General features: G+C 44.1%; 1 pseudogene; it reads right to left on the reverse strand.

The window, feature by feature from the left end:
• Window positions 1-945: 945 nt before the first annotated feature.
• Window positions 946-1,929, reverse strand: Slc25a38-ps1 (solute carrier family 25, member 38, pseudogene 1; annotated as a pseudogene).
• Between the last annotated feature and the right edge of the window lie 9,337 nt (window positions 1,930-11,266).

Consider the following 11,266-nt stretch of genomic DNA (forward strand, 5'->3'; position numbering starts at 1 on the left):
TGCCCTCTTCTGGTGTGTCTGAAGACAGTGGCAGTGTACTCACATACATAAAATAAGTAATTAAATCTTTTAAAAAATTTACTATATTCTTGATTGAGTGATTTTATTCCTCTACTTTAGCTTCAAGTCCTGATATTCTTTCTTCTACTTGATGGATTCTACTGGCAAGGATTTCCTCTGAGTTTTATCATTGTGGTTTTTAATTTTCAAATCAACTTTTTTCAGCTTGAATTTTTTTCACCCTGCTGAAGTCTTTATTTAAAAAGTATTCCATCTGGGGTTGGGGATTTAGGTCAGTGGTAGAGTGCTTGCCTACCAACCGCAAGGTCCTGGGTTCGGTCCCCAGCTCCTAAAAAAAGAGAAAAAAAAAAGTATTACATCTGATTGTTCACTGGGTGTGGGCGGCAGTGCTCGTGAGGAAGTCAGAGGACAACTTGCAGCAATTCTCTCCTCCGCCTCGTGGGTCCGGGAGCCGATGCAGGCTCTGTCAAGCACCTTTTCTTGCTGAGCCATCTCACTGGTCCACTGCAGCTCTCTTAGGTGCAGTCTTCCCTAACTTGAGACTCCTGCCCTCAGACATGACAGGAGGCCCACACCTCTCTACTGTGGGATTCCTTCATTACCAACATTCTAAGTTGCCCTGTAATGTAGGCAGGTGGCTGAAACAGAGCGACCTAGCAGAGGCCTCCTCTCAAGTAGCCTTGTGGGGCAGCCAAGCTTCCAGCCCCGTGTGCAGCACTGATGGGGAGTGTGCATGGAGCCATGGGCTCTGACAGCTCCTCGAGGGCCTGTGGCTCCAGCTGCCCATCCGCTCTCTCTTTGAATGCAGCACTAGTGCCTTGCTCTTCAGACATTGTGTTCCTCACCTGACTCCAGGAGAGTGAGCTGCTGCAGCCATGTCAGGAACCAGCCAGGCAGCAGATCTTCCTTTCCAGCCCTCTCTCGTCAGGACTTGAGCCCCATCCTGGCCACCATCTCTTCATAGACAGTCCATGCCATGGCAGCCATCAGAGTTTTACGGAGGGCCCGGGGAACGCTGCCATGAAAGAAGCCACGCAGCCCATGGGGCTTGAGAATGAGGGTGGCCACTTGGCCAGTGCACTGACACTTTCACTGGGGAGCGCTGCATATGGGTTTTGATCACGTCTGCAGGTTGAGTCACCAGTGAATCCAGAATGCAAGCAAATATCCCACTGCTGAAATTAACAAGGGGCATCAGAGCAGCATCCAGCTGGCCTGTACCATGGAGCACTGTGGCCCTGGTCTGGCTGTAAAACATCAGGTAGAGCGCCGAGAAGGGGGCATCACGAAGCAGAGTTGCTGTCAGGCCTCCGAAGAGGCCACGGCGGCCCTCGCTACAGCAGATGCTCCGCAGGGCTGCACAGACGCTCTGGTAGCTGTAAGCCCCACTCTCGTAGCGTGTCTTGACCACTGTGATGGGTGACATGCAGACTTCTGCCATAGAGCGAGAGCCCATGCCCAGGATGACAGACTCCATGGCAGTGGGAGGATGGCCTCGCAAGAAATACTGCTTGGAAGAATACAGGGTGCCAAAGGAGATTCCAACGCCAGGGACACATCTCACAATGGAAGGAGACATCCCTTTCCAAAGGCCCAGAAGACTTTCTGTGACAACCACCTTCAAGAACACAGCCAACATCCCAACACCCCTGGGCCCTATATCTGAGGGCTGCAGGGTCTGCAGGCGGGTTTTGAGGAGGTCCAGAGGCTGGAAGAGGAGCGTGGAAAAGGTTCCGCTGATGGAGCCGCAGAGGAAAGCCTTAATCACTGGATGTAACATGAGCGTCTCCACTGTGTTCTCTACATCCTGCGATGGTAGCAGCGCTGTGCTCGCCTTCTTGATCAAGGGAGACGCGAACCCCCGGCCCGGGCGACCGAGAGGCTCCAGGGCTCCGCGCTCACACCCATCCCTCCCCACTTTGCCGTCCTGCCCTGCGGCCCTGCCGCCCTGCCGCCCCGCCGCCTGGCCTCAGGTCTCAGTACCCGAGACAAGCCGCTCTATGTTTCCAGGTCAGCTTGAATTTCAATCTCTTTATTGAGCCAGTACCGAATCCTGTGTTGGTTTTGGAATTCAATTCAGATATTTGTGTTTGTTTGGTTTTTTTTATAAAATTATTTATTTTATTTGTATGTGTATGAGTGCTTGCCTGCTGCATTTGTGCCTGGTGCCTGTGGAAGTCAGAGGAGGTATTAGATCCCCTCTAACCAAAGTTACAAATGGTTGTGAGCTACCGTGTGGGTGCTGGGAACTGAATCCAGGTCCTTTCCAAGAGCAACAAGTATTCTTTTGTTTGTTTGTTTGTTTTTCAAGACAGGGTTTCTCCGTGTACCCCTGGCTGTTCTGAAACTCATTTTGTAGACCAGGGTGGCCTCAAACTCAGAGAAATCTACCTGTCTCTGCATTGAAAGTGCTGGGATTAATGGTTTACCTCACCACTGCTTGGCAAGCAACAAGTATTCTTTTTTTTTTTTTAATGTGGTAGGCAGTTTATTCAATATTTGCACATGTATTACAAAGTTGGATCAGAGATATATCAGTGAAACTAGATATATGTATTCTTTTTTTTTTCTTCTTTTTTCTTTTTTTCGGAGCTGAGGACCGAACCCAGGGCCTTGCGCTTGCTAGGCAAGCGCTCTACCACTGAGCTAAATCCCCAACCCCGATATATGTATTCTTGGCATGGCACACTGCACTTGAATGTGGTTATACATAAAGCTTTGTTTTTTTTTTAATTTATTTTTTTTCTTTATTAACTTGAGTATTTCTTATTTACATTTCGATTGTTATTCCCTTTCCCGGTTTCCGGGCCAACATCCCCCTAACCCCTCCCCCTCCCCTTCTATATGAGTGTTCCCCTCCCCATCCTCCCCCCATTACCACCCTCCCCCCAACAATCTAGTTCACTGGGGGTTCAGTCTTAGCAGGACCCAGGGCTTCCCCTTCCACTGGTGCTCTTACTAGGATATTCACTGCTACCTATGAGGTCAGAGTCCACGGTCAGTCCATGTATATAGTCTTTGGGTAGTGGCTTAGTCCCTGGAAGCTCTGGTTGGTTGGCATTGTAACAGCAAGTATTAACCACTGAGTGATCTCTCCAGTCTCTTAGTGTTTTCTTAAACTTTAATTTGGGTATTATTTCCATTGTCTTTAAGTTCATTCAGATGTTTGCTTGTAGTCTCTTTGAATTCCTTAAATTCTTTGTTCTTCTTAAATTCTGTATTTTGAGGTTCATCTAGGTGATTCCTACTGGATAACATTTCTATAGGACTGCTGGTCTTTTGGAGGGGCATACTTTCTTGGTCTTTCATATTGTTCCGGTTTTGAATTGAGTCCTGGCATGTGGATTTATTTTGTTATTTGTGTGTCTGCTATGAGATTCAAGGTATGCTATATTGATCAGAAGTTTTCTTTTGTTTCTGCTGTTGCCCAAACTTGGTTGATTTCAGGTCAGGTTGGAGGAGTAAGCAGGTCAAACCTTCAGACTCAGTGTGATTAGTGATTGTAAATCAGTGAAAAATTGCGTGATGAGGGAATCCTAGGGGTGGGATGGAATTGGTTGGCTGAAGTCTAAGACAGTCATATAGCACAGCTCCCTGTTGGGCCTGGCGTGGAAGAACATCTCCAGGCTGGGCCTGGGCCAAGAGGGCAGTAAAAGTTCAACAACGCAAGTCAGATTCATCAACAGAGCACACGAAAGTGGCTCTAGGTCTCGGCCTTGGGCCTGCAGTAAGTAGCAGCAAGAGGAGATGAATGCTTTACAAAAGGGCCCTATTATGTCCCAGGTCCTGGCAGAACTTGGAAGGCCAGAGCCAAAATGTTGGCTGTCTTTTTTGACAACCTCATCCTCATAGGTGTAGGCCCCCAAGCTGTGGTTGATGGGCTTAAAAGGACAGCTTTACCAGTATTTTAACTTCTAGGTAGTGTTTAAATAAGGCCTGACAACAAACAGAAGCCATTTAAAATAAACCAGATTTTGTTAAGACTCAGTTTTCTCATGTCGTTAAAGCCAAAGTTAGCGAAACCACAAGTAATTGCCTTTTTAAAATAAAACTAATTTTTTTAAATTTTATATCTATGGATATATTTTTTCTGCATGTATTCATGGGCACTATTTGTGTGCTTAGTGCCTGTGGAGGCTAAAAGAAAGTGTCCTATCCACTGAAACTGAAGTCTAGGATGATTGTGAGTTGCCATTTGGGTGCAGAGAATCGAATCTGAATCTTCTGGAACGAACAAGTGCTCTTTACTGCTGAGCCATCTTTCTAGTTTCATAAATATCCTAATTAGTGAAATGTGGTTGTGATGGTTGATATAGGCTTGGACCAAGAAGTGGCACTATTAGGAGGTGTGGCCTTGTTGGAGTAGGTGTGTCACTGTGGGTGTGGCCTTTAATACCGTAGTCCTAGCCATTCTCTTAGAGTCCTTCAGATGAAGATGTGGATCTCTTAGCTCCTGTTCCTGCACCATGCCTGCCTGGATGCTGCCACGTTCCTGCCTTGATAATGGACTGAACCTCTGAACCTGTAAGCCAGCCCCAATTAAATGCTGTCCTTTATAAAACTTGCCTTGGTTGTGGTGTCTGTTCACAGAATTAAAACCCTAACTAAGAGAGTGGTTGATTTTTATAGCAAATTATTTGTAGATTTTACTGTGAGTAGATTGATATAACCTCAAGAATTATAATAACCTTATTCAATCAAACATATGTCATCCTTAAGTCTCATTCTCCACAAACTTTACACAAATTACTTAGATTTTTGTAACATGGCTTTTAGAGTTTTTGTTCTTTGTTTTTTAATTTTGTTCTTACATGTCACCTTTTATTCTTTGTATAAAATCTTATTTTATTATAAAAATCCACCCGTATTTAAAAATTCTCTTTTTATAGTTGTGCATTTGTGTGTGTGTGTGTGTGTGTGTGTGTGTAAAACAGTAATAAATAAATAGAGGCCATGAATTTTGAGGACGCAAGTTGGAGGGTGGAAGGGAAAGGGAAATAACGTAATTATATTTCGATAATAATAATAACAACACAGTGAGGTATAGTTGTACATGCCTTTAATTTCAGCACTTGGGAGGCAGAGGCAGGCAGGTCTCTATGAATTCAGGCCAGCCTGTTCTATAGAGTGTGTTCTAGGACAGTCAGGGCTACATAAAGAAACCCTGTCTCAAAAACAAAAACAAAACAAAACAACAACAACAACAACAACAAAAGAAAAGAAAACATAAAACCCCAAAGACTGAGGGTGGCGTGCGTAGGGCATCAGCAGAGCACTTGCTCGTCATACAGTGCATAGTATTACATACCATGCAGTGTTCCCTATGCTTAAGTGACTTGTTTTGGGTTGAACCCACATCCTTTGTTTATCTTCTGCATGTTGGGCAGCCATGATTGTATTCACCACTACTGGGGAACTTTCCAGTGGATGTATAATTTTAGTTTATGGTGCTGAGAATTAAATTCAAGGCCTTTTATAGGTTTAGCATGCGTCCTATCAGTGAGCTTTTTTCATAGGCCTAAGTAGACAATAAAAGCATAATTGGGCTAGGGAGATGGCTTCATCTGTAAAGTGTTTGCCACATAAGCACAGGGACCCGAGTTCAGTCCTCATCATTTATTTAAAAAGCCAGGTGACAGCTAGGGCTACACAGAGAAACTTTATCTTGAAAAAAATCAAACAAAACAAAAGAAATCTGGGTGAGGTGGTGTGTCCTGTAATCCCAGTGCTGCGATGATAGAGACAAGAGAAATCCTGGCCAGCCAACCTCTCTGAATCAGTGAACTCCAGGCTCCCTGAGAGATGTGTTGTAAATTCATGCAGCCCAGGCACAGGATCAGACACACATAGCCTTTCCGAGACAGACAGACATCTTGAATATAATTATTGTTGAAAAGTTTTTTTTTTCTTAAAAGGTAGAACAAGATATTAGAATAAAAATTTCCAGTGTGAGGCTCCTCACAAAAACACCAATTTAAATAACTTTTTAAAGCATAACAATACTATCTGAAGACCTGAGGCAACTGGGAGATTATAATATTGGTTTTAACACTATCATAAGAAAAAAATTGAAAAAAAAATAGCTATGTCACAGTTGCACCGACTAAGATTTCCCTTCATCAACTATGAGCAATTCAGGATTGAGAACCAAGTAGTTGTGATAGGTGGAAGGGAAATCTATGGACTCACTTCAGCAATGTCTATTACAGAGCAGCATCTCATGGTCTCTGACTCTAGACATGTGGTCACTGGTGGGATTGCTACTGCCATACTCCTAGAAGACTCTGAAACCCCAACTGGTTATATTTCTAGACTCATTGGTTGTAGCATGACCCAGGTGTCTGTCTCAGGGCTGTACTGGTCTTTGTGGATGTAAATTTTTTTTAAAGATTTACTCATTTATTATTATATATAAGTGCACTGTAGCTGTCTTCAGATACTCCAGAAGAGGGCATCGGATCTCTTTACAGATGGTTGTGAGCCACCATGTGGTTGCTGGGAATTGAACTCAGGATCTCTGGAAGAGCAGTCGCTGGAAGAGCAGTCGTTGCTCTTAACCACTGAGCCATCTCTCTAGCCCCCGTGGATGTAAATTTTCAGATGATATCAACTCTGTCAGCCTCAGAGCCAAGAAACTATCCTTCCCTAATCCCACTCCCCACTCCCATAGCATACAGACAGCTCTGTAATGATTAGCACGAGTTGGGGAAGGAGTAAATACAGGTCATAATGAAGCCTCAAGACAGAGACTGGCCTCCAATATTCTGTGTTGGTGTCTGTGAATAGAACCTCTGTATCTTACCCTGTTGTCAGGAAAGGATTCTTAGCCCTGGTGGGATGGACTTGCTCCATACAGTCACTGGCCAAATGTAGAATCATCAGGCCACAGACATATTAGCAGGAGCCAGGGGCCTTGGTCTTGTCTCCATGCTAGTCCTGGCTTTTGTTTTGTTTTGAGACAGGATTTCTCTGTGTAACAGAGCCCTGGCTGTCCTGAACTCCCTTATATAGACCAGGCTGGCGCTGTGGCCTCAAACTCACAGATCCAGCTGCCTCTGCTTCCCAAGTGCCATTAAAGAGTACTAAAGGTGTGTGCCATCATTCCTGGCTATAATTCTATAATTTTTGTGACTAAGGTGTATTATAACCTTGCCTTTTTTTTTTTTTTTTTTGGTGGGCGACAGGTCTCACTGATTTTTTTGTGTATGTTTTTTTTTTTTTTTTTTTTTTTTTGGTCTGGATATGTGTTTGTACACATGTGTACCTGGTGCCCAAAGAAACTATAACAGAGCACTGAGTCCACTTTAACTGGAGTTACAGATGGGTATGAGCTATTGTGTGAGCACCAAGAATTGAACAAGTGCTTTTAGCCACTGAACCATCTCTCCAGCTTGGCTGCAGGCTTTTCATATGATCCACCAAAATCTTTTTGGGACTTCTTTCTTCCCGAAAGCCAGGTAGTACAGTATAAAGAGAGTTATTGTCCTTTCTGAGGAAGGACAGGTATGTTTGGTGCAAGAGATTGCCTAGGGGTTGAATTCTTACTCAGCAGAGTGAGGCACACCCTTGGACCAAACTTCCGAGTTTGCCTTGGACAGTGACTCACAGCAAAATTGAGTTTAGGTTGCCATCTAGTGAGGAAAGAATAGCAATGACCAGAGGCTTAAAGAGCACCTCGAGGCTTGCTTAGACTCTGTGGAAGGAAAGTAAGAAACAAAGCCACATCACAAATATTTTTTAAATGGAACCCAAACTTTCAATGCACAGACATGAATGAACATGTGTCCACAAATATAAGTACATTCAGAAAACCATTACCTACATAATGGACAAAAGGGACTGTACACTGACCATAAATGGATGGAGCATATTCAATCCTGTTCTAGGAAATAAGATGATGGCAGAAATTTCCCCCAATTTTGGAAGCGATGGGGGTGGGAGAGCCTTAAACAGAACAATGACAAATGAATTGAATTTGTATTTAAAAATTCTCTCAAGGGGTTGGGGATTTGGCTCAGTGGTAGAGCGCTTGCCTAGCAAGCGCAAGGCCCTGGGTTCGGTCCCCAGCTCCGAAAAAAAGAAAAGAAAAAAAAATTCTCTCAAAAAAGAGAAGCCTAGGAAAGGCTCGCTTCTGAATTCTAACAAATGTTTGAAGAACGAACACTTCTGAAATTATTGCAAAGATCTGAAAGAGAGAATTATTCTATACTTAGAAAAGCAGAATTACCCTAGTGCTGAAAGCAGATAAGGTCACAACAAAGTGAGGTAAAGCAGCGATGGCACTTATTGCTCAAGTCTGACAATCTGAATTCAGTCCTGGCATCCCCAGAAGGAGAGAACTACTGACTCCTCAAAGTCAGCCTCTGACTTCTACATGCATATTCTCTCTCTCTCTCTCTCTCTCTCTCTCTCTCTCTCTCTCTCTCCCTCTCTCTCTCTCTCTCTCAGTGTGTGTGTGTGTGTCACACGCACATATACACACTAATAAGTAAATAAAAAGGAAAACAGAAGAAAATAAACAGCTGAACGAATTAAGGGAGACAATATAGGATATGAAAGAAGAATTCAATATATGGATAAAGGTTCTGAAAAAAGGAAGTAAATCTTCAAAATGTAAAGCTCAATAAATCAAATAAGAAACTGACTTGCAAGCCCTATATCTAGTAGACTAGATATGCAAAAGAAAGAATATCAGGGCTCGAAGACACATTCAGACACTTCAAGAAAAAAAATTAGAACAGAACATATATGATCCATGGGACATGATAAAAAAACAAAAACACTAAAGCTATGGAGAAAGCCATCTTTTTGGTGTCATCATAGCAGGGAAATTCCTAAACTTTGGAAAGGACACAGACATCCAGGTATAGAAGGCCTTCAGAAGCCCAGTCGTGGCCACAAAATAACCTCTCCTCATCAAAGCATGGTTCAGCTGACAAAGTGCAGCATGAAGAAGAAAATATATGGGAAACTTCAAGGAATATCTGGTTACTTACAAAAGCAAACCCATCTAAAGAAAGGAGAGCTGTCACGTAGGGATCAGTGTGGTCTAGGGAGGTCTACCCACTGAGAGAAGGAGAGAGCTTTGGAAAATCAGCCCTGGACTCTCAGTAACAGACATTTTAAAGATAAATAAAAAGGGGGGAAAGGAGACAAAAGTTGTACAGAGCTGCAGCCGAGGGTAGAGAGACTCGGCAGAATTTTCTTCTCTTGGCATTTGACTGGAGCAGCCACAGGATGCCATTTTACAAAGACCCTTTCTAAGTCAGTGGCTTGTCAGCCCCAGATCATCAGGCAACCTCACTCTGGAAACTCAGAGCAAATGTCATGAGATGACATATAGACATGGGACCAGAAGAATTCCACTCCACTGTTGGGGAAGGAATTCTGAGTCCAAACAGTGTTTAGTGAGGCTCTCTTCATGGGAACACTACAGACTGTGGAGTGCCTGTTGTCAGTAAGCACCTCTAGACGTGGTGTCAGCATTCACAGGACTCCTGAAGGACTGCCAACAGATGGGACCTGCGTTGTGATCCAACCCACTGATGGGTCGAGCATCTGTGAAGAGACTTCACAGAGGAGCATACAGGGTTGTGAGAGGGCTCTGAGATCCTAAGGAGTGCTGTCAGAGTTCAGACTGCAATCGGCAATAAAGCAGACTCTAGACCTTCATCCACCTCCCTCTGCCTCTCAAGTGCTGGGATTGAAGGTGTGTCCCGCTATACCCGGCAACTTTGTTTTTGCAATTATTGTAAATTCGTATTAGGCCTATTCTTTTATAGTAATTATCCTTGGGGGTCATTATTTTACATTAAGGAAGGACTAGACACTGAGTTTGGTGCCCTAACAGCAGTGTAGCAGAGGAAAATGGCATTTCAATTCTGCTACTGCAACCTCAATCCTCTGGAACATTGTAACTACTTCAGTTGAAAAAATAAAGGGCAGTGTCAACATGCCTCTGATCCCAGCACTGGGGAAGCGGAAGTGCAGGCGGAGACAGGGGCGCAGGGGCGCAGAGAGACGCAGGGGCGCAGAGAGACGCAGGGGCGCAGAGAGACGCAGGGGCGCAGAGAGACGCAGGGGCGCAGAGAGACGCAGGGGCGCAGAGAGACGCAGGGGCGCAGAGAGACGCAGGGGCAGAGGTCTGTGAATTCGAGGCAGGGGTGCAGGGGTGCAGAGAGACGCAGAGGCAGAGGTCTGTGAATTCGAGGCCAGCATGGCCTACAAAGTGAGTTCCAGGACAGCAAGGGTTATACAGAGAAACCTTGTCTCAAACCAAACCAAACCAAACCTAACCTAACTTAACCTAACCTAACCAACAACAATAACAAAACAAGAGAAAGAAAGAAAACAAACAAACAAACAAACAAAGAATGAAGGAAAATATAAGGATGAGCCAGGCTTGGTGGCACATCCCTTTAATCTTAGCAGTCACAAAGCAGACAAAGCCAGTTGCAGGATAGCCAGGGCTATATAGAGAAAGCCTGTCTCGACGAAACAAAACGAAACAAAACGAAACAAAACAGTACTAAAATAAATAGATAAAACCAAACAAATATAAGATTCTGGGGCTGGAGAGGGTACAGGGTTCATTTCCTAGCATCCCTATGGCAACTGATAATCATCTATAACCCCAGCTGCAGAGGATCTGGTGCCTTCTTTTTACCTCCTTGGGCGCTAGGCACACACATATGGTGCTACAGACATACATGTAAGAAACACATCCTGACACACAAAATGAAATGAGACAAGGTCCATCTCTCACCTTATTAGTCACCGTCTTCAGAAACACCAGAAGAGGGTATCAGATTCCATTACAGATGGTTATGAACCACCATGTGGTTGCTGGGAATTGAACTCAGGACCTCTGGAAGAGCAGTCGGGTGCTCTTAACCGCTGAGCCATCTCTCCAGCCCCATCTCTTGCTTCTAAGAAGTGCATTTCACCGTCAAAGACAGATGCAGTCTTAGGGTCAAGAAATGGAAGTAGGAAACAAGCACGTGTCACTATTCTAATATTTGACAAAATAGATTTCTTTTTTTTCAAAGATTTATTTATTCATTTATTATATATAAGTACACTGTAGCTGTCTTCAGATACACCAGAAGAGGGCACCAGACCTGATTATAGATGGTTGTGAGCCACCATGTGGTTGCTGGGAATTGAACTCAGGACCTCTGGAAGAGCAGTGGGGAGCTCTTAACCACTGAGCCATCTCTCCAGTCCAGACAAAATAGATTTCAAA

Source organism: Rattus norvegicus, chromosome X (assembly GCF_021556685.1).
Source record: "Rattus norvegicus strain SHRSP/BbbUtx chromosome X, alternate assembly SHRSP_T2T, whole genome shotgun sequence".
Lineage (NCBI taxonomy): Eukaryota > Metazoa > Chordata > Mammalia > Rodentia > Muridae > Rattus > Rattus norvegicus.